The sequence below is a fragment of the Heptranchias perlo genome, chromosome 30 (assembly GCF_035084215.1).
Source record: "Heptranchias perlo isolate sHepPer1 chromosome 30, sHepPer1.hap1, whole genome shotgun sequence".
Taxonomy (NCBI): Eukaryota; Metazoa; Chordata; class Chondrichthyes; order Hexanchiformes; family Hexanchidae; genus Heptranchias; species Heptranchias perlo.
Genome location: NC_090354.1, coordinates 7822275 through 7844768, shown reverse-complemented (window position 1 = coordinate 7844768; position 22494 = coordinate 7822275).

Genomic DNA, 22494 nt, shown 5'->3' with positions numbered 1-22494 from the left:
TGGAGGAACTCGCCCCCATTATTCTTAACTTTACAGGCATCTTAAAAAAATTTCAAGGTTTTATTGCTTAAAATGAACTATGACCTAGCTAGGCAGCTCTGTTAAATAAAGTATTCTGCGCAATTTAATGCACCCAATTTCCGTCAAGCATGCAAGCAGCCTATGATTACTTGAAATCTATTTTCGCCCTTCTTTCTTCTAATGAATGCAGTTTGTATAGTTGCATATTAGCACTGTTAATCTGTCATATCTGCAGTCACAATCTATTGGAACTTTCTGTGGTATTTGTGGAAACAGTCCCGCCCTGTGAGGTACATAAGAGGTTTTTGGCTTGTTAAGGTCACAGTAACGAGATAAAACGGAACCAAATTGTAAATCCTTTTTTCCATTGTTTTCTTTTAAATCTATTTTGCCTCTGCAATTCCTCTCATGAGTAAGCAGGTCACCAGTGTAGGAGCTGCAGCAGGTGAGGAGGCGAAGTGTTGACTGGGTTAGAAGAACGTTTGTCCCACTGCCCCTTAATGCTACACCTTAATGGGCGAGTAGAAGATGCAATTCTAGTGGTGCGGCTCGGGCATTGTCACCATTTCCCCCAAAGTTTGATCCCCGCACTTCGTGTGATGCTGAATTCAATGGGTGGTCTCTGATGCAGTGAAACTTGGCTAACCGAGGAGCATGAGATTTGAGTGTTTGCCACTCTTGGAATTCAAACTCAGTAACCTTCTGGTTGGCAGTCCAGCACTCGACAGCTCGATCTAACAGATTATTAAGAGGGACCAGTTCCTAAGCATTGTTTACAAACTCCTCTGTGAAAGGGGTCTTCCAGTGGCCTCATGGTTAGCATACTGACTATTTTCAGGAGAGGGAGGACCGTTGGAAATTTGAACATCTCTCTGAGCCATCTGAAAGGTTTAAAGTAATGTTTTAACATACCCCCCTCCTCCCTCAATCTCCGGCGGTGACCAGGAAGGGAAAGATTAAAAATAAAGATTTATGTGATTTTTGCAATGAGGACCAATTTAATTTTTTCCTACTCATTGTCATTGAGGTTTAGAATTGGCAAGATCAACAGCAGGTGGTAAATTCCCCCAGTGCCCAGTTACATAGTGATAACATTAGCAGGGATTGGAACATCTAAGGCCTCTTCTCAAAACGATGGTTGGCATGGCAACAGATTAATAAAAGGCCCTGGGCTTGATCATCTTCAGAATGAATCAAACTCAGCTGCTGTTTATACTGATCAATAATAGATTGGTTAGCACTGATATGACAGGAAGAATTCCCGACAAACAGAGGGGGAAACCAGGCCATGCCCCACCTGTGTACGTGTCTGCATCTTGTACAATGGGGTTGCATTAAGCATAGTTCTGGCACATGGTCCTTTATCTCCACTGTCTTCACTAATACTTGCTCGTGGGTTTATTCTGCTGTGACTATGTATTACCAGATTCTTAACGCCTCCACGCATCGAAGTTCAAATCGTTTTACCCTAGCGAGTCAGTGATAGGGATTTTTTTTTTAAACAGGGTCTTGAGTTCACCAGGAGTTCAGGTTGTGCCTTTTGAATTGCTGCCAAGTGTCACTGCATTGTTCGTTCAGAATTAAAATATGGAAATTAAAGGAGCCCACGTCTATTTTATTGGCGACTGTATAAATCCCCCCTCCAATGTAATATATTTGCCGTTTATGTTCAATGTCAGGTGAACTCTGTAACTCTAAAAGACTTCTTGATGCACTACATTGGTCGGTCTTTGCAGGCAGTACTGTCACTATTTCCACAGAGGGGAGGCTGTATTTTTCACCCATAGACTTCTTTAAAAGTGCTTTACTTATTCCATATTAGGCTGTAATCAAGTATTATCATAGTTTCCGTAGAAGAGAGATTAGAAAATAACATTTCTAACTCTTTAATTTGTTTTCTTGAATCCTTGCCCTTCAGATTATTAGCTTTCCTTCATTGCGGTAAGGGAGGGGGGATTCACAATGGGTCGTCTCCTGCAGTCTCTCGGTGCCAAAGTAAAGGGGAGGGAAATCCCCCAGGACTGTCACAGAACATCTCCAAATGTTCCAGGCCAGGTCACCGAAGCACTAACTGCTGTACCTTTCAAGCTGGGTTTGATCAGGGTTAAATCAAAAGGACAGCTATGTCATTTTCATCTGCATTGAGATACTTATTCTCTCCCTAAGCCTCTCCGTCTCTCTACCTCTCTCTCCTCCTTTAAGACGCTCCTTAAAACCTATCTCTTTGACCAAGGTCACCTGTCCTAATATCTCCTTAGGTGGCTCGGTGTTAAATTTTGTTTAATAATCGCTTCTGTGAAGCGCTTCGGGGCATTTTACTACTTTAAAGGCGCTATATAAATGCAAGTGGTTGTCGTTGTTATAAATAAGGTGAACCGAGCAAATCACTTCAAGGAAAATGAGTCCAGCAGGGCAACCGGATATCAACTTGAATCATTGGAAATTTAAATCTGATCTAAGAAAATAAATTCTCTACTCAACGGTGATGAATGCTCTGAATATTCTACCGTGAAAGTAAGAATTTAGATTTACCTCATCAGACCTCTCATTCCCTAGAACTTCACATACAATGCATTCACTTTGAAACGCAGACACTGTCGCTATAGAGACGAACGCAACAGCTGTTTTATGTACAGCAAGGCCCACAAGTAGCAGAGAGATGAGTGATCAATTAATCTACTTTTGGTGGTGTTAGTTGAGGGAAGATAATTAGCCAGGACAGCTAGAAAATTGTTGAATTTGCGAGCGAGAATGAATCCCAGCTCCAGCCCGCCGGCTTCCGCGTTTGACCCAGACACATCTGGGTGCGCCTGCGCTTCTGGAACCCGAAAGTCCCGCCGGCACTTAAAACCGGCGGGCCGATATTTAAAGGCGCAATTAAGGTATTTGAAGTAGTTAAGGGCATTAAATTTTCATGTGTTGAGGCAGACAAACGATTTTAACTCTACCTTGACGTGTCGCCCATCGCCTCTGAAAGACACCATGGAAACGGAGGCGAGTTGCAGCCGGCAGCCATTTGGAACCTTAAACCAATGATTGACATGTGAATAAAAGGTGAGTTTCTGCAGCAGGGCAATCAGTTCCCTCGGGCAAACCTTTGGCTGGGAGTTCTTTGTGTACAGACTGAGATTTCTTTGTTCACACTCAGAATTCTTGTGTTCACACATATTTACCTACATTTTGGACCCCCTCAAACTGACACTATCAGGATGGGGGGGGCGTAATGGAATTATCTGAGGAGGAGGCACTTCACCATCCATGCCAAGTACAGCATGCAGTTCTGGGAGTTGCAGCTCGACAAGACAGGGGTGCACCACAAGGACCTGCAGGAGGGCAGAGAGGGGACCGACGGAGGAGCCGAGGTTGCAGGAGGCACTACCCTCGTGAGAGGGTCTACAGGCAGAGACTGAGTTTCCTGGACCTCTGAGGAGCAGTGCCTGCAAAGGCTCAGACTGAGTTGCCAGGTGGTCACAGACATCTGCAGGCTCCTTCATGCAGAGCTGCTCCCAGTTGGGCCTGGTGGCCACACATTGCCCGTCACAGTTAAAGTTGCCACTGCCCTCAATTTCTACGCCTCCAGATTCTTCCAGGGCGCCACTGGTGACATCACCAGGATCTCTAGGTCGTCTGCCCATAAGTGTATACCACAGGTGTCGGATGGTTCGTCTGCCAGGGCATCCGACTAAGTCAACTTCCCCATCGACGACATCAGCCAGGCTGAGAGGGCAGTGGGTTTCCGCTCACAGGCTGGCTTTCCACGGGTACAGGGCACAATTGATTGCACACACGTAGCAATCCGAGCACCTGCACATGAGCCAGGACTGTTCATCAACCGAAAGGGAGATCACTCCATCAATGCGCAGTTGGTTTGCGACCAAGAGGAGAGGTTTCGACAGGTGTGTGCCAAATTCCCTGGCAGCTGCCACGACTCCTTCATTCTGCATGAATCTAACATCCCGGCCCTCTTCCATGCACAAAACAAACTTAAGGGCTGGTTCCTTGGAGGCAAAGGATACCCTCTGCAGACGTGGCTCATGACACCTCTGAGAAACCCCCCCAGTGAGGCACAGCCACGGTAGGACAACAGTCGCATCACCACCAGGTCTGTCATTGACCAAGTCATAGGACTGCTCAAGACGTGCTACAGGTGCCTGGATCGATTATGGGAGCCCTTCAGTACGCACCGCGAGGGTGTGTAGAATAATAGTCGTGTGTTGCGTCCTGCACAACATCGCTCAACAGAGAGGGTTACCGGTGGATGAGATCCCATGCACTCATGAAGCAGCCGCACCCGCCATCAACATTGAAGAAAACGAGGAGAAGGAGGAGGAGGAGGAGGGGAACAATGGTAATCCCATCGGCAGAGCAGCGGTTCACCTGGCTGCTCGTTATGCCAGGGAATCACTCATAATTAATAGATTCTCATAAGGAGATAGTGAAGGTTGTCAAGGACTCAGACCCTCTGGAACGACCACCATGACCACCAACACCAGCCCCCCGACTCCCACCCCCCGAAAGTCACATTAAGGGCCTTCAATAAAGTTGCGATCGCTCGAGAAAAGGCACGAAAATCTTTTCCGGGTTTCCCACGCATACACATGCATCGACCGCACCCCCCACCCCCCCCACTGGCTGAGATCCTGTGGGATGCTAAAATTTACCCCATGGAATTGCAATTAAGCATTAAGAGCATTCAAAATTGCATTAAGAGCATTCAAAATTGCGATTGAATGATAGGCTGAGTGAATTGAGCAAACATCAATAGAATGGCCTTTCTCTTATGTTTTCTTCTCTGTAATTTCAATACAATGGTCTAAGGGAGGCTGATCTGTCAACTGTCGCCATCTTGTTTTTTAAAAAGTTATTAGAAAGTAGAGTTAGCATCTGGCTGATCACAATTTTTCCCCCATTTTCTCCTCTCCAAAAGGCAGTGGCTCCAGTTAGGTACAATTCCACTAGAGCCATCAGCCCTCTGGTACCTTGTTGAAGCGGTCACTGTTCACATGAGCTAAACCTTGTGGAGTATCACAGGCAAACCCAACTCTCTGTTCCTTTCATAACACTACCCCACCTCCCATCCCCACGCATTCATGCACACATGCACACGCACACATACATTCTGGCAGTAGGAGCCTTAGCTGATTTTTTTCTCCTCTCTAATTCAGGGATATTAAGGCTAACTGTAGCGTCTCACTACTGTCTTGGCTGTGATCAGCTAACTCAGCACAGTCAATGGTTGATTTTTATGCTTTCATCAGTCCTGAGTGTATTCCCAGCACCTTGGCCATTATATGAAGCCGTTATAGGAATGTCCGAGGCTTAATTCCTAGTCTGCACCTATCTCAGCCGAGGCAAGGATAAGGAGATTAGAATTGGCATCAACACCAATGAGCAAGGGAGCAGAAAAAATTCAAACCGTAGTTCCCACTGCTGGAAAGTGCAAATATGTGACCAAGAGCAAGTTCAACTGTGATATATTTCCCCTTCCCTCTTCATACCCCTCCCCTTCCATGATCAGTTAGCCCGCTGACACTTGCTGTCTAGGCTGACACAAAGAATGGCCACTTGGACAAGGCACTAGACCTATGGAGGATGAATCAGTGCCTTCAGGGAAGAAAGGGAGGAAACCAGAAGGGGAAAAAAAATAGAAGCAGAAAATGTTGGAAATCTACAGCAGGTCTGTCAGCATCTGATAGAGAAAAGATAGTTTAAGGCTTTGGGTGAGGAATCTTCATGAGGGAAAAAAGAATGTGTTTTTGAGAGTGTAGAAAAGCAGTTCCTATTGTAGAAGATGATAAAGTCTTCATATACACATAAAAGATAGTCATAGTAATTCCAAAATGATACTATGGCTTTTTCTTGGTTATAAATAAAAATGCTCAAAATTGGTACAAGCAGACATAAAAGAAAAAAAGAAAAAATAATTGAATTTATATAACACTTTTCATGACCTCATGATGTCCCAAAGCGCTTTCCGGCCAATGAAGTACTTTTGAAGTGTAGTCACTGTTTTAATGTAGGAAACGGGGCAGCTAATTTGCGCACAGCAAGGTCCCACAAACAGCAAAGTGATAATGACCAGATAATCTGTTTTAGTGATGTTAGTTGAAGAATAAACATTGGCCAGGACACCAGGGAGAGCTCCCTTGATCTTCTTCGAAATAATGCCATGGCATCTTTTCCGTCCACCTGAGAGGGTGGACAACTCGGTTTAAGATCTCACCCGAAAGATGGCACGTCCAACAGTGCAGCACTCTCTCAGTACTGCACTGAGTATCAGCCTGGATTTTGTGCACAAGTCTCTGAAGTGGGACTTGAACCCACATTATGAAGCTTTCCACCAAACGTAATTTTTTACTTCATGCTTTGCAAAAACCTTTCTGTTTAACCGTGCTAATAGTGATTACATTTTTTTGGTTATTTGGGGTGAAAAACACAACAACAAACCTTCCTTTTCCTAAACCACCCAAAGAAATAATAATCAGTACCCATCTTTAATTGCGAAAAAGGAAACAACATTTATAATTAAACAGAATATTTTCCAGGAAGGCCGTCTCCAATCAATGCAAATCTTCTCGAAACAATGCGTCTGATCTACTCATCTCAATCTTTCTGTGAATAACTCAGAACTTGTAGCTATCAGGTGTGAATCTGATACTCCAAAACTAGAACAGTCCAATGATGAGAAGCAGAAAAAACTGCTGTAGAAATCTTTAAAAATGTTGCACCTTCAAGAAAAGTGTTTTTTGATAAAGAAAATTCTAATTTTAGAAATGAGAAAAATCTCAGAAGTTAAACTGCAGATTTTAGTAAAGTTTGCAATCTCACTAAAGAGAAAAGGATTTTGTTAAAGCTGCTGTTAGAAGGGTTTTGAAAACTTATGTCTTTGAGAATTCTGCCCCCCCCCCAACTTAATCTGTACCCTTCTGCTCACCACCTCCCTCTCCCCCAGGTAAATTATCCTTTCTACACAAGAGCTTAGCTAAATCCAATTGTTGGTGTAAAAAGGAGACTGAATTCACCCACACATCCAATCTCTGCTTGCTGTTATAAACTGCCAAAACTATTCATTTGAAATCACGTTTGGGATTAAATATTAATCCATTTTTTTCTATGCACCTGCTGTATGTTTCCAGTTTTCATTTCATATTTTTAGTTTCTTTCTTTTTATCTCTCCCAACTGAGGTTTTGACATCTGTCTGGGCTTGGACATCATATTCATGAACAGAAAACAAGTCACAAATCAATTAAATTTAGTGCTTATGGTGATGTTCCATGCAGGTAGGACGTAGCTGAGGGGAGTTCAAAATTAGGGGTCATAAATATAAGATAATCACTAATAAATCCAATAAGGAATTCAGGAGAAATTTCTTTACCCAGAGTGTGGTCAGAATGTGGAGCTTCCTACCACATGGAGTAGTTGAGGTGAATAAGATGCATTTAAGAGGGATCTAGTTAAACACCTGAGGATAAAGGGAACAGAAGGATATGCTGATAGGGTGAGATGAAGTAGGGTGGAAGGAAGCTCATGTGGAGAATAAACACTGGCACAAACCAGTTGGGCCGAATGGCCAGTTTCTGTTCTGTAATTTCTATGTAAAGGTTAGCAATATGGCCAGCACACCCTAGGATGCAAGTAATGATAGAAGAGCAATTGCTTTTTGATTGAATTTGTTCAGCCTCCCACTGATACTAAACTTGGTTCTAAGTAGAATCATCTGTGAAAAGCAGTCTAGCTACCAGCATTTGATATCAGTCCTGTCAGGAATTCGACAGTCATGCCCTTATATTGCAGAAGGGTTTCCACGAGACCGTGGTTTACTGATCTGATGTCGCACAACATCTTACTCTCACCTCCTCGTGACACCTTTGATTGTATTCAATGTTACATAACTGTGGCTATCGGTTAGGAGCTGCAGAATGTTAGGGAGGTGCACTTGGGTCTCACACTGCTTTTGCAATCTGTTAGTGCCATCGGCTCCTGATATGCAGATCTCGGGCGGCTGATAGCAATCCCAGATTGAACTTGTTGGCTGGTGGGACAATCCAGTAAAAATAGTGTGTCTTCCCAGCAGTTGACCTTAATCCGAGATTATGGTTGACCTGCACAAAACTAACCAGCTAGCACCCGACTAAAGCAGGGATATAGAAACAGTTTTGACTTCATGTGACCCAAATATTGGCTTTGGAGAGTCAAACGAACGAAGGAACCCAGAAATTGACTTCAATTAAATTTCACTGAATCACAGCTCAATTCCAGTCATCACAAAAGTTGAATGCTGATTAGTCTCCCCACGGAGTGCAGGATCACTGCTAGTCTGCTACAGTGAAAATAAAATGATTAAAATCGAAACAGCTTCCTCTATGTCTGAAAATCTGCTCAGTGAAGAAATTAATCAGGGAAAGAAGAAAAAAAGCACCCATGGACCAAAAGAACTGGGATATTCCCTGCGACAGGACCACCAGTGCATCAACGAGCAAGAAACATTGGAGGTCAGCTTGACACTTCTATGCAGTACTGAGGGAGTGCTGCACTGTCTTTTGGCTAAGATGCCAAACCAAGTAGATGCCCTTTAAGTGGACTTAAAAGATCCTACGGCACTTTTCGAAGAAGAGCAGGGGACATCTCCTGGCCAACAACTGTCCCTCAACCAACATCATGAGAGCCGATTATCTGGTCATTTGTCTCATGGATGTTTCGCTGCCATGTTTTCCTACATTATAATAGTGACTACACTTCAAAAGTACTTCATTGGCTGTGAAGTGCTTTGGGGCATCCTGAGGTCATGATAGGCACTATATAAATACAAGTTCTTTCTTTCATTTCTGTCTAGAAATTTATTTTCTTCAAAGTGAACACTGCTTTGGGTGGAGGGGAGCCAGAAAGGGACTAATTTGTTCAGGCAATGAGAGTTCTGCTTAAGGCAAACAAACTTTAACATTATATTTACCTGTATCCCAAAGCTCATTCCTCCCATTCTAGGAACCAGGTCAACTGTATGATTCTTGCTGGAGTGGGAGGGGGAGGGGGGAAATTCATCAAACCATCAAACTCCTTAAAATTTAGCCTTTAGCCTTAAGAACAATAATTCAATGAATAATATAATTAATCATCATTAACAGCTAAGAGCAGACAATCAGTGACATTTTCCCCACCAGATGTAATACATTTTCAGTGTCTTACCATCTGGCCCATTTCATAGAATCATAGAACGGTTACAGCACAGAAGGAGGCCATTCGGCCCATCGAGCCCATTCCGGCTCTTTTTAAGATTAATCCAGTTAGTCCCATTTCCCCGCTCTTTCCTCGTAGCAGTGCAAATTTTTTCCCTTCAAGTATTTATCCAATCCCTTTTTGGAAGCCACCATTGAATCTGCTTCCATTGTCCTTTTAGGCAGCGCATTCCAGCAAATCTTTTCCATTGATTTCTTTTGTATTAGAAATATGAAGTGTGATGTCTTCATTGGACTTTGTCTAGTTTGAATTGAACTTCAGCAAACCAAACTGAACTTGTTTCATTTATCCATATCCTTCCTCCGTCCTTTATAACATATTTAAAATAACAGATTCAGTGTTGAACAAAATTAATCTCTTGCATAATTTTTTTGAGACACCTAGTTGAAGGTTAGGTCCATAGTCAACAGCACACCAAGGTTGCAAAAAGTAGAATTAAAGATAAAATATATGAGGAATCATTGACAAGTTGATGCTAAGTTTGGATTTTAATCACCAAGACGTGGTCTCTAAAATGCATTTTGTTGTATTTTGAACTTTTGACTGAGGTAGTCATTATAGAATCATAGAATCATAGAAAGGTTACAGCATGGAAGGAGGCCATTCAGTCCATTCAGTTCGCGCTGGCTCTATGCAAGAGCAATCCAGCTAGTCCCACTCTCTCTCCATGTCCCCGTAGCCCTGCAAATTTTTTCGTTTCAAGTACTTATTCAATTCCCTTTTGAAGGCCATGATCAAATCTGCCTCCACCACCCCCTCAGGCAGTGCATTCCAGATCCTAACCACTCACTGTGTAAAAAAGCTTTTCCTCATGTCACCCTTGGTTCTTTTGCCAATCACCTTAACTCTATGTCCTCTGGTTCTTGACCCTTCCGCCAACGGGAACAGTTTCTCTCTATTTACTCTGTCTAGAGCCTTCATGATTTTGAATACCTCTATCAAATCTCCTCGTAACCACCTCTGTTCCAAGGAAAACAACCCCAGCTTCTCCAGTCTATCCACGTAACTAAAGTCCCTCATCCCTGGAATCATTCTAGTAAATCTCTTCTGCACCCTCTTTAAGGCCTTCACATCTCTCCTAAGGTCCGGTGCTCAGAACTGGACACTGTACTCCAGTTGTGGCCAAACCAGTGTTTTATAAAGGTTCATCATGACTTCCATATCTTTGTACTCTATGGAGTCAATTTTCGGATGGCCGAATGGGTGCGTTCGTGGCGGGGGGGGGGCTCCTAAAATTGGGGATTCCTGGAACAGGTCCGGAGCCCGGCTCCAACCCGCCCACTTCCGGGTTCCCCAATGACGCGAATCGGTGCGCGCGCAGCCCCCGCACGCGGGACTCCCACCGGCAATCAAAGCCGGCGGGATCCCACTTAAGATCATTATCTGGGTACTTGAGGTCGTTTACAGACCTCATTAGTTGGAGATTTTAGGAGGATTCAGATTTTGGACCACCCAGAACGTGTTTCCCATGCTGGGGGAAACACTCCCTGTTTAAACAGACGTGTTGCAGTCAGCAGCCAGTGGCAGCTGCAAAGGTCCATTTAACAGGTGCAGGGTAAACCCTCATTCATTGCAGCAGGGCACTCTGTCACCTCAGACAAAGTTTTGCCTGCCACACCGTTGTCTCCACACTCCAAATTATTAAATCAGACCCTAAACTCTGCTGTCCATACATACTTACCTACTTTGTGGACCCCCTCACACTCACACCATCAGGATGATGGGGGGGGGGGGTCCATTGCTGCATTCATCACCCCATTGGAGGACGAGCAACATCACCAGCCTCGCCAGGCACGCCGTCCACCTCTGCCGCGTGGAGCTACACAACACAGTGCTGCGCAGCAGGCACCTGCACAAAGTAGTCGTGCAACTACACATACATCCACTGTAGGGTGAGCCAATGGGTGGCATCAAGGAGTGGAGAACCTCATGAAAGGGCATTATTGCACAAGCCAGTCAAGAATGGCCAAGACGTGGCAGTAGTGGTGACAATATAATATGTAATGTAAGTTGATCAGAAATCAAATGTAAGTAAAAACCATGACAAACCCTCAAACACCCTTGTGCATCCCCTTCATGCTCACAACACGTTTGCCTTATGCTTCCTACTACACATATGTGATGCATGCCCTGTGGCTGCAGCACAGATAGTGGCAGATGGGGTGAGGCTGACCGTGAAAGAGATGCATCAGAGGGTGAGTATGAGACAGAGCCATGAGATTGTATGTGGATTGGGTTGGGTGGTAGTGGTGGGATGAGTACTTTGAGTGGGTGTGAGGAGTGATGTGATAGAGTTGTGTTGTCAGTGCAGAAGGAGATGTGGGGTGGGGGTGGTGATGTGGCAGACGGAGTGTAGGGGAATGAGTAAGTGTACTCACTTCGGCTGACCTACTTAGGTCATTGAAACGCCTCCTGCACTGTATGCAGGTGTGTGATATGTTGGTGGTGCTGGTGACCTCCTCTGTCACCTCGAGCCAGGCCTTCCTGGTGGCAGAGGCAGGCCGCTTCCTCCCCTCCTCCGGGGAGAAGATCTCTGTCCTCCCCCTCCTCCTCACCCCATCCAGTAGGACCTGGAGTGAGGCATCATTAAACCTGGGAGCAGCCTTCCCCCTGGTCTGCTCCATGCTGTAATTTTGGCTCCTTTCTGCAGCATCAGTCAGTGGAGGACTGCCCCTTTAAATAGGGCTCCTCCAGCTGACAGCCTATGATGCGGGTGCGCAGTCCGCCCGCTGCGCAGCTTTCCAGCGCGAAACCCGGAAGCCAAGGTAAGTGGCTTCAATTTACTTACTATCGCGTGGGGAACCCACCGATTTTACTGGGCGGGTTACCCACGCGCCCAGTCAACCCCCCGCTGGCAACCCGCCTCCCTCCTAATATCGGTCCCTATGCCTCTATTTATAAAGCCCAGGATCCCGTATGCTTTTTTAATCGCTTTCTCAACCTGCCCTGCCACCTTCAACGATTTGTGCACATATACCCCCAGATCTCTTTGTTCCTGTACCCCTTTTAGAGTCATGACCCTAGTTTATATTGCCTCTCCTCGTTCTTCCTACGGAAATGTATCACTTTGCATTTTTCAGCGTTAAATTTCATTGGCACGTGTCTGCCCATGCCACCAGCCTGTCTATATCCTCTTGAAGTCTATCACTATCCTCCTCACTGTTCACTACCCTTCCAAGTTCTGTGTCATCTGCAAATTTTGAAATTGTGCCCAAGTCCAAGTCATTAATATATATCAAGATTATGGACAGGTCGGGGTAGATTTTGGTGTTTGGGTGGCTGACCCAGCAGAACCATCGGCTGGCCAGCTATTCCAGCGGCAAAGAGGCCCCTGTGATTTTGAGGCCGGCGCCTCATCTGAATCCCACCGGTGAGCTGCGGTGGGACAATCCGAGGCAGCTATCCGGTATTGGCCCACAGGAATATCAGCCAGCCAGGATCCCGGAGGCACCTGCAGTTGGATCCTGCAGGGGGAAGGCGGTAGCGAGAGGCGAAGCCAAGGGGGTGAGCCTAGGCCAGCAGCGGAGGACAGTATTTTTGTGGATCCCAGAGGGGCCTTTCCAGGGCCTTTTAGGCCGGGCCGCCAGCTGAGAGAGCGCAGGGTGAACACTCCACCCACTTCAGTCCAAAAATGGCAGTTGAGGTCCTATGTATGTCCTGTGACCGCAATTTGCATTTAAAATGAACCTCCCGCCTGACGCAGAGGGCCGTTCAGCGGTAGGCCCAAGGCAAAATTGCCGCAGCCACAGTAGGTCACTGCCCGCTATTTTTGGGGCACTACCCCCCTCCCCCTGTTTCCGCCGGACGAGAGGGCTGAAAATTCACCCCGTCATCGCTATGTGTAAGGGCTGATTTTAGCTTGCGGCGATGGCGGCAAACTGGCAGTAGTGGATTGACCGTTCCGTTATGCAGCGTTTCTAATTTTCCTTTTTATTGACTTTAATGCAAAGGGGAATCAAGTGGGATGGATAATATGTGACTGTTCTGCTACCACCAGTTTTCCACTGATGCCAAGGGTTAAAATCAGCCCTATAATGTCTTTAAGAGATGTTTCATTGGGTTATTTTACAGTATTCACAAGATTGATAGAGTTGAGGGAGGCCTTTTTTTAAATTCGATGTGGGGTTGCCAGCAGGGGGTTGACTGGGCGCGTGGTTAACCCGCCCAGTAAAATCGGTGGGTTCCCCACGTGATCGTAAGTAAATTGAAGCCACTTCCCTTGGCTTCCGGGTTTCGCGCTGGAAAGCTGCGCACCCGCATCATAGGCTGTCAGCTGGAGGAGCCCTATTTAAAGGGGCAGTCCTCCACTGACTGATGCTGCAGAAAGGATCCAAAATTACAGCATGGAGCAGCCCAGGGGGAAGGCTGCTCCCAGGTTTAATTTTCATTGGATGTGGGCGTCGCTGGTGAGGCCAGCATTTATTGCCCATCCCCAATTGCCCTTGAGAAGGTGGTGATGAGCCGCCTTCTTGAACCGCTGCAGTCCATGTGGTGAAGGTTCTCCCACAGTGCTGTTAGGAAGGGAGTTCCAGGATTTTGACCCAGTGACGATGAAGGAACGGCGATATATTTCCAAGTCGGGATGGTGCATGACTTGGAGGGGAACGTGCAGGTGGTGTTGTTCCCATGTGCCTGCTGCCCTTGTCCTTCTAGGTGGTAGAGGTCGCAGGTTTGGGAGGTGCTGTCGAAGAAGCCTTGGCGAGTTGCTGCAGTGCATCGTGTGGATGGTGCACACTGGAGCCACAGTGCGCCGGTGGTGAAGGGAGCGAATGTTTAGGGTGGTGGATGGGGTGCTAATTAAGCGGGCTGCTTTGTCCTGGATGGTGTCGAGCTTCTTGAGTGTTGTTGGAGCTGCACTCATCCAGGCAAGTGGAGAGTATTCCATCACACTCCTGACTTGTGCCTTGTAGATGGTGGAAAGGCTTTGGGGAGTCAGGAGGTGAGTCAGGAGATGGCCCATCTCAGCCTAAGGAACATATGTTCCCTCCCCAATTATGTCATCTAACTGAATATTGAATGAGGCTAAGGTTTTTGCTCCCATTACTCTACCAAGGAGACCATTCCAAGTGTTGTTGTGCTCATTCTGTTGAAGTGGTCTCAGAGCCTTGGGGGTCTTTGAAGCAGCTTCTGCCACATGTTGATGGTTTTAGGTTTTCCTCAGACAAGCTGCAGAACTATTCTTCCTTTGGACTGGGAAGGTCAAGCAGGAAAGAGATGGAGGCAGAAAGAGAAAGATACGAGGGAGAAGTGGCCATTGTTCTTGTAGCTTAACTCGTGAAGAAAATATGCACAGAAAGGATTTGTCATCATTTTGACTATTTTACGGTCTTGTAGTGTGGATTTGAGATTTTCAAGATGGCCTAGCTTGGTGATATTGTGCTTACATTTTAGACCAGCCATAATCGTGCTGTTGTATGTTTAACGTAAATTATTTATATGTACTGTACCCTAGAGACCAATGCAAACTACTAAGGTTGGGGGGGGAGGTTGGAATGGATGGGGCAAGGTACAGCTGCAGTAAGTGGGATCATTCAGCCACCACATCTTACCCGCAGTCGCTTGGTTGCTCCAGATGTTTTCAATGGAAGCTTTGTGTAGTACTCAAACCAACAGCTCCAGTCAGGTTATCACAGCTGTGTTGATTTTTTTTTTAAAAATGCCTCTTTTTTTGTCTTGCATGCCTAGACTCTGTTCTCTAACATGGCCTGTACACGCTGTCCTCCTGTCCACCTTTATTGGACAACCCAGACTTGTCTCAATACTCTTCCATCCTGACTGAGTTCAATTGGTCATTCTAAACTTCCCTACCACCTCTCCCACTCCATTTTCCTTTGCGCTCGTCAGGTTGAGGGATTTTAGATGTGGGGAATGGAACACTTTCCTGTTTCTGAGCATTGAATGTTAGCTTGAAGCACTCAGGCGTCTCTCTCCATTCTGACCCAACAACAGGTTTCAATCTCAGCCTCTGAAGAGCAGCCCCTACTGCCAGCTCTCAATAAGATTGGCAATTTCTGGCCAATTCATGGGAAGTTTTGTGCTGTGGGCCTGTGCCAATAAGGAACTAGGTTACTTGAGACTGTCCAAAGGTTGACAAAGAAAGTTAAGAAAAAATTCTATTTATTTAGCGCCTTTCATGACCTCAGGACGTCCCAAACTGCTTTACAACCAATGAAGTTCTTTCAAAGTGTAGTCACTGTCGTAATGTAGGAAGCACTGGCCACAAAAATAATCTGGGCAGCTGCTGCCCCGAGAACCCCAACCTCCGCAATCGTGAACCCCCCTCCCCATTCTCCCCCCTCAACCGGCCACGTAACTTAACTTGCTGGCGACAGCTCTGGACATATTTTCAGGCTTCATTCTGACAAGCTGCCGAATTTAAATGAGACCGGAGACTCAAAATGGCCTGGACGTTGCCTCGTCACCGCTGACTGGCACGCTCCACCTAGTCAACCGCTTAAAGGTCAAAAACTACCCCCGTGGGTCTTTGTTGGTGATGGGGATTTAAATTGTGTTTTTTTTAAAAACAGAAAAGAATATTTTTATATTACATGGAATTACATAGAATTTACAGCACAGGAACAGGCCTTTTGGCTCAACTGGTCTATGTCTGGTGTTTATGCTCCACACGAGCCTGCTCCCACCTCTACTTCATCTCACCCCATCTGAGTTACAAGTATATATATATATATATATATGTATAAAGTTGTTACACAGATGTTGGCTATCCCTTAGACTTTCCATTCTTTGTAATTGGTTGCAAACCAACCTGCATTTCACCCTGGCCCGCGTACCATAGCTTCAAACAGTGGGCTCTGTGCTTGATTCTGACCTCCGTGCCTTCTGCAGCACATTAACACACAGATCAGGGGCAGACACTATATTATTATAAAAAGAAATGTAAACAGTATTAAGTCGTGATATCGACTCCTTCAGAAATTTAATTTTGACATTTTTTTCAAAAAGCAATTAAAATACCAAATCCCTATCAGATTGCAGCAGTAACTTAATAACACAAATGATTACTGAAAGCTGCTAGGAATTGGTCGCATTTCCTTCCTAAGTATCGTTGGCATGATTCTGCAGCGATGCTGCAAGCTTTTCTCAGTAGGCAGCAAGTAACGAGTACAGGTGTCAGTGAGATAATCCTGGTATACTCATTCTGTAAAAGCCGCGATGCCAGAATATTCAGCAGCAAATTCAGTGTCTTTTTTTTTGTCAGATCTTCTCCTGAAGTTAAAGTTAAAAAGGAAAAATAAGCTGCAAATGTAGAAAATCCGCAATAAAAACAGAAAATGCAGGAGATACGCAGAAGGTTGCGTCAGCATTGATAAAGAGAAACCACGGTTTATGGCGTTCCAGGTGATTTTTTTTAACATTTACATTTCAGGAGATATTTCATTGGAAAGTAAGGGCTGCTCCCCAATGGCTCAATTGCTGGTCAATGTGGAACTGAACCAGACAGAGCAGGAAGATTCCAGATTCCACCCTCAGTCTGTGTTGAGTTCATTGATTTCAGTAGGGGCAAAGGTTAGGGCACTTCAATGGGCTTCAGTGCCACTGGGTTGGGGAAAGGCATAATCAGCCAGGACGGATTCCTGCTCCTGACCACTAACCAGTGACTCCTGCTGCCGACGCTCGATATCTGGGCTCACACGTGAGAAATGGTCACATGGCCGGGGTGTTAAAGGGCAGTCGTCATCTGCTTATCTGTGCTCCGCCAAGAGTCAGCACCGTCCGGAGAGGAGGGACTAGGGACAGGAGGAGGGGGTCGGGGGCAGAAAATGGTGGAGTTTGGATTCTTACTGGCCCCACTTGCTGGCTTGATGCCAAATGGAAGCTGACTGTTCCAGATTAAAAAGGCAGAGTAAGCCCGAACTGCTCCTGTCCACCACCTAATGGCTGCTTTCAGAACTGCAGGGGCAGATGCCTGGCAGCCGGCCTCTCGCTGCGCTGGGTGACAAGGAATGGGATGAGAAATGCCTTTCTCCTTTGCACTCCTCTCCTGAAGGTGCTGACTCATGCTGGGATAACATTCACCCTGAGCTGGCAACGTCCTTCTAGTGCCAAAGAGCCGATTCTTTGACAGCGAGGCTATTCCTTCCATGAGGGGCATTGCATCTAAGATCAGCCCCACACTTTCTAGCATCCACACACTTTCTAGCAGCGATCACGCGCAGGAATCTTGGCTGATTTTCCTGTCCTCTTTAGCACAGCTCACTGAGGGCCAATTGCAGCAAAGGCACCAACTGTGTTCAGCTAATTCAGCGCAGAGCAGAGATTGACCTTCCAGACCTGTAAGGTTCAGTAGGGCACCAGGCCCACTATTCACCCACTGAAGATTTTTAGAGGGAAAACAAATCTTAAAAACAGACACCACACAAAAAAATAAATGTGCCTGTAAATTGCGTAGCAGAAAATTGACAATTAAAATGGAGTGTTTTCTCAACAGTCCCTTATTTGGCTCAGTTTGTGCTGAAATTTGTTGATTGTCTGCTGTACAATTTAGCACAGTGCGGTCTGGTTGAATATCTTTGACTTTCAAGGGAATCTTGTGTCAGAAGGTGTAAAGGTGCCTTGTCACTTTATTCTTCTGTGTCAGCGTTGTGCCTTCTTCTTAAACCATTGCTGTGCAACACACCAGGCCAGATAAAATCTCAAAATGACAGCTGAGCACAGACCCTACATACACTTTAGGAATCATGAAATATACAATTCAAAATAGAATCAAAAACAGCTCTGTTCATCACATCGCGACAGGAAGTTAAATGGCCTTTGAGGAACCAAAAAAGCACAGTTTATTTCCAATCCAAAATAAAAACCTCTTTAAATGCTTCAGAGGAAAATAACACAGTGCCCGATAATTTACTCTGTGCATTAGCACTGGAAGATCATAACGCATAATGCTACAAGCCTCAATCCCATTCCTACTCAATTAGTTTAGTGATGTTTCTCACATGATTTGTGCAGTTGACAGCATTCTTCCATGAAACGGTTCAACTGAGAGCAGGAGAAAAATATTTTGGATTCCGGAATGGTCCCGGATTAGTGATTGGTGTATGGAACTAGGAAGATTGCTGTACAAACACTTGGGGGCAGATTTCCCGGGTGCAGCAAAATGCAGGAACATCTGGCAGCTTGAGGACACATCCCTAATGCAGCCTACCCAATTTTTTTTTATGGGCAAGAGCCCTGACTAGTTTTGCTGTACTCCCTGCACTCAGGAGATCCAATTGCCCCAGGAACAGAGACAGGAAAATTGCCTTTTGACAGATTTGTCTGAAATTCTCTCTCCCCGGGTATCAGCCGTGGCTCGGTGGGTAGCACTCTCGCCTCTGAGTCAGAAGGTTGTGGATTCAAGCCACACTCCAGAGACTTGAGCACATAATCTAGGCTGCCACTCCAGTGCAGTACTGAGGGAGTTGCTGTAGTTTGGGTGAGACGTTAAACCGAGGCCCAGTCTGTCCTGTCAGGTAGATGTAAGAATTCCCATGGCACTATTTCAAGAAGACCAGGGGAGTTCACCCTGATATTCTGGCCAATAATTATCCCCCAACCAACATCATTAAAACAGATTATCTGGTCGCTATCTTATTGCTGTTTGTGGGAACTTGCTGTGCAGAAATTGGCTGCCATGTTTCCATTACAACAGTGACCACTTCAAAAGTACTTCATTGGCTGTAAAACACTTTGGGACGTCCTGATATCATGAAAGGCGCTATATAAATGCAAGTTCTTTCTTTCTTTAACATCATCAGTAAAATAGCAGAGAGAGAGATTTCAGTGAATATATTAAGTGTTTATATTGCCAGTATCCTGTGGTGTAATTCTACGGCCACTGTTTGTGGTGGGCACTAAATTCAGTTGTTTGTGGACTCCCAACACCTGAATGCTGTAAAATGGCCAGACGGGCTAAGAACACAGCCTAAGAAAGCAAGACATGAGAGAAGTTTGTTTCATTCACAAACTCTACCCATCCCATTTAATCGTCTGAGGAAAGGTTCTACAAATTCTTTCTTTATCCTCCTCAAAAGACAAGTCAAGTTCCAAAATCTCTGTCCAATTTGGTATCCAAAGCTTATATATCCCACACTAGCTTGTCATCCTTATCAGGACATTTTTGTGTCCCCAGCAGATCAGGAGCCTTGTATCTCAGGCAGTATTTGGCCACCAAGCAGAAATGCCAGCTTGCTGTATTTAACAGGGAGCCTTCCAGTGTTTCAGTATAATCCAAGTGTTTGCATATTCTCTCAGTTTCTCTGACTTTCCGAAACTCTTGTGAGAAAACGTGAACAGCCAGATTTTACTGAAGAAACAGCGTCTCCGTGTTACCTATGGAAAGCTTGGATCCTTGTGATCGCCATCTGTACTTAAACTCCAATCACTGGAGATCTTTACGATGGAAGTGAATGAGAAGGGGTTTGGATCCATTGGAATCCTACACCAGCAAGGTCAGGCCAGCAAACTGACCAAGTAAATGCTTCCTTCAGTAAGTTGATAAATTAGTAATCAGATCTGTTAATAAAGCTGCATAGTGTATAGTAACAGCTACCCTAACAGAACAGAGAATTTATCTAGTGGGCAGCTGAACTGTACAGATCAGGAAGATCCCAGGTTTAATTCTCAGTCTGTACTGTGTATTGATCTCAGCTGGCTAACACGCCTGTTTCAGGCAAGCAGCCAGGGAAATGGCCCGACCCAATATTGGGTCGGACGTCGTTCAGGCCTCCTTTGGGCGCAGGGCATTGATACTTGAAATTGGCCCTCGTTGCGCCTGTTTTACGGCCCGTTAAACGGGTGCAAAGAGGAACAATTTCTACCCCTGTATACACTAAATATTGCTAATTACGTTCAACAGAAGGCATTAAGGAGATTTTTAATCAAACTTCAAAAGTCATTTTGTAAAGATCTTCATATTAGAAGGACCAGGAGCACATTAATAGAGAGAAGCAAAAAATTACAACTGAAAATGGAATGAAATCCCTCCATCTAATTATTTTGTAAATGTAAAGAATCTTACAACACCAGGTTATAGTCCAACAAATTTATTTGAAAATCACAAGCTTTCGGAGGCTTCCTCCTTCCTCAGGTGAATGTCACTCACCTGACGAAGGAGGAAGCCTCCGAAAGCTTGTGATTTTCAAATAAATTTGTTGGACTATAACCTGGTGTTGTAAGATTCTTTACATTTGCCAACCCCAGTCCATCACCGGCATCTCCACATCCTAATTATTTTGAGATGAGTCGGTCACAATTTGGGCCTCAAACATGCAAATTTTTGTGCCACTCTTAAAAAATGTTGAAAAATAAAAAATAAAGCCAGTCATTTCCTTTTGGTTTCTTTTGACCTTAGTGAGAAGCAGAAGATTTATAAGTACCTGCTAATCGACAGGGAAAAGTCCCTAGCAGCAGAAAACACCCCCTAAATAACCTCAGTAAGAACAGTAAACCTCTAACTGACTTCATGTGGTGCCAATTAGACTTTGAGGCCTTCAACACTACTGCACATAGCTCTACCTCAGCAGCAGAATAATGCATCGTGCATGACATGATATAATACTCTGGTCCTTATAAAATAGTTTATCCTTGGACTTACCATGAGCAATGCCACGGGAGATCCACCAGTCTTTTAAAATGGAAGATAAAAGGCACCAAGGGCTAACATCACAGATGTGATCTAACCTCAGAATTTATATGATTGTTTTGAACTACTTAAAAAAGAAGCCCTCTTGTTGTCTGTGATTCCTTACATGGTTGACTAGCTCACTGACATTCACTATATATCTTCACATGAAGTATAGCCCCTCGGGATAGACCTTGGATGGCCATTAGCATCTATGAACTGGAGCATAAGTCATTGTCTTCAGGAGAAGGAGGAAAATGGAACAGAAAAAAAAACACTTTACTTTCATGATGTCTTACATCAACCAACCTATAAGCTTTTAATAAGAGAACATAAGAAATAGGAGCAGGAGTAGGCCACATGGCCCCTCGAGCCTGCTCCATCATTCAGTCAGATCATGGCTGATCTACGACCTCAACTCCACTTTCCTGCCCGATCCCCATATCCCTTGATTTCCCTAGAGTCCAGAAATCTGTCTATCTCAGCCTTGAATATATTCAACAACTCAGCATCCACAGCCCTCTGGGGTAGAGAATTCCAAAGATTCACAACCCTCTGAGTGAAGAAATTCCTCCTCATCTCAGTCTTAAATTGCCAAGCCCTTATCCTATGTTTATGTCCCCTAGTTCTAGACTCTCCAGCCAGGGGAAACAACCTCTCAGCATTTACCCTGTCAAGCCCCCTCATAATCTTATATGTTTCAATTAGATCACCTCTCATTCTTCTAAACTCCAGAGAATATAGGCCCAATCTACTCAATGACAACTTTAAAAGCCAAGCTTTGTATCCCCCAACCACCGTTTCATCGTTTACTTCATTTTCTCTTCTGCTTTTTTCCGCCTTGATGTTGTGTTGCATTATTGGACTTGGCCCTTCACGTAGTCTCTTTAAGAAAAAGAGAGGCCTCTCTTAGATTTAGGGTTGCCAACCCTCCAGGATTGTCCTGGAGTTTCCATGAATTGAGGATTAATCGCCAGGACACTGCTGGGAGAAAAACTAGAGGGACATTAAACAAAATTGTGGGTTTTCTTCATTTTCTTTAAACACTTTCATTTATTGGTTATAAAAATATTGGAGATAGGTGAAAAAGGGCTGTATCACTAACAGTCAAGATTAATCCAATTGGATAACAAAGGGTTTGTTCCCTTTCCATTTCGTGTGGGAAGACAGTGCGCCTGGAGGATGGACCAATGGTGGGAGTGTGGGGGCAGGGTGGTTCGAGGCGGGAGGTCATGTGATGAAACCCCCAGTAACGCACTCAACCAGAGTTTGCAACCCTACTTAGAATACAGTCCTGCACCTTATTCCCAAGTATCTATTATTCACTGGAGTTTAGAAATCAGTGTTGGCAATATTGGTGTACAAACGCTTCGCACATTCGTGTAGACATTCCTCTGCTATTTTAACAGAGGTGTCACCTCATTTATAACAGGGTAACACCTCCAATAAAATAGCAGAAGAATATCACACAAACGTGTTGTGTTCATACGCTATTATCACAAAACAGTAATCTCTAGCCATTTATTGTTTACTTTGCTTTAGTGCATAGACTGATTTCACACAACAGATAGTAATACAATATTTTATTGACATGAATAGATTGACAGCCTGAGGTAAC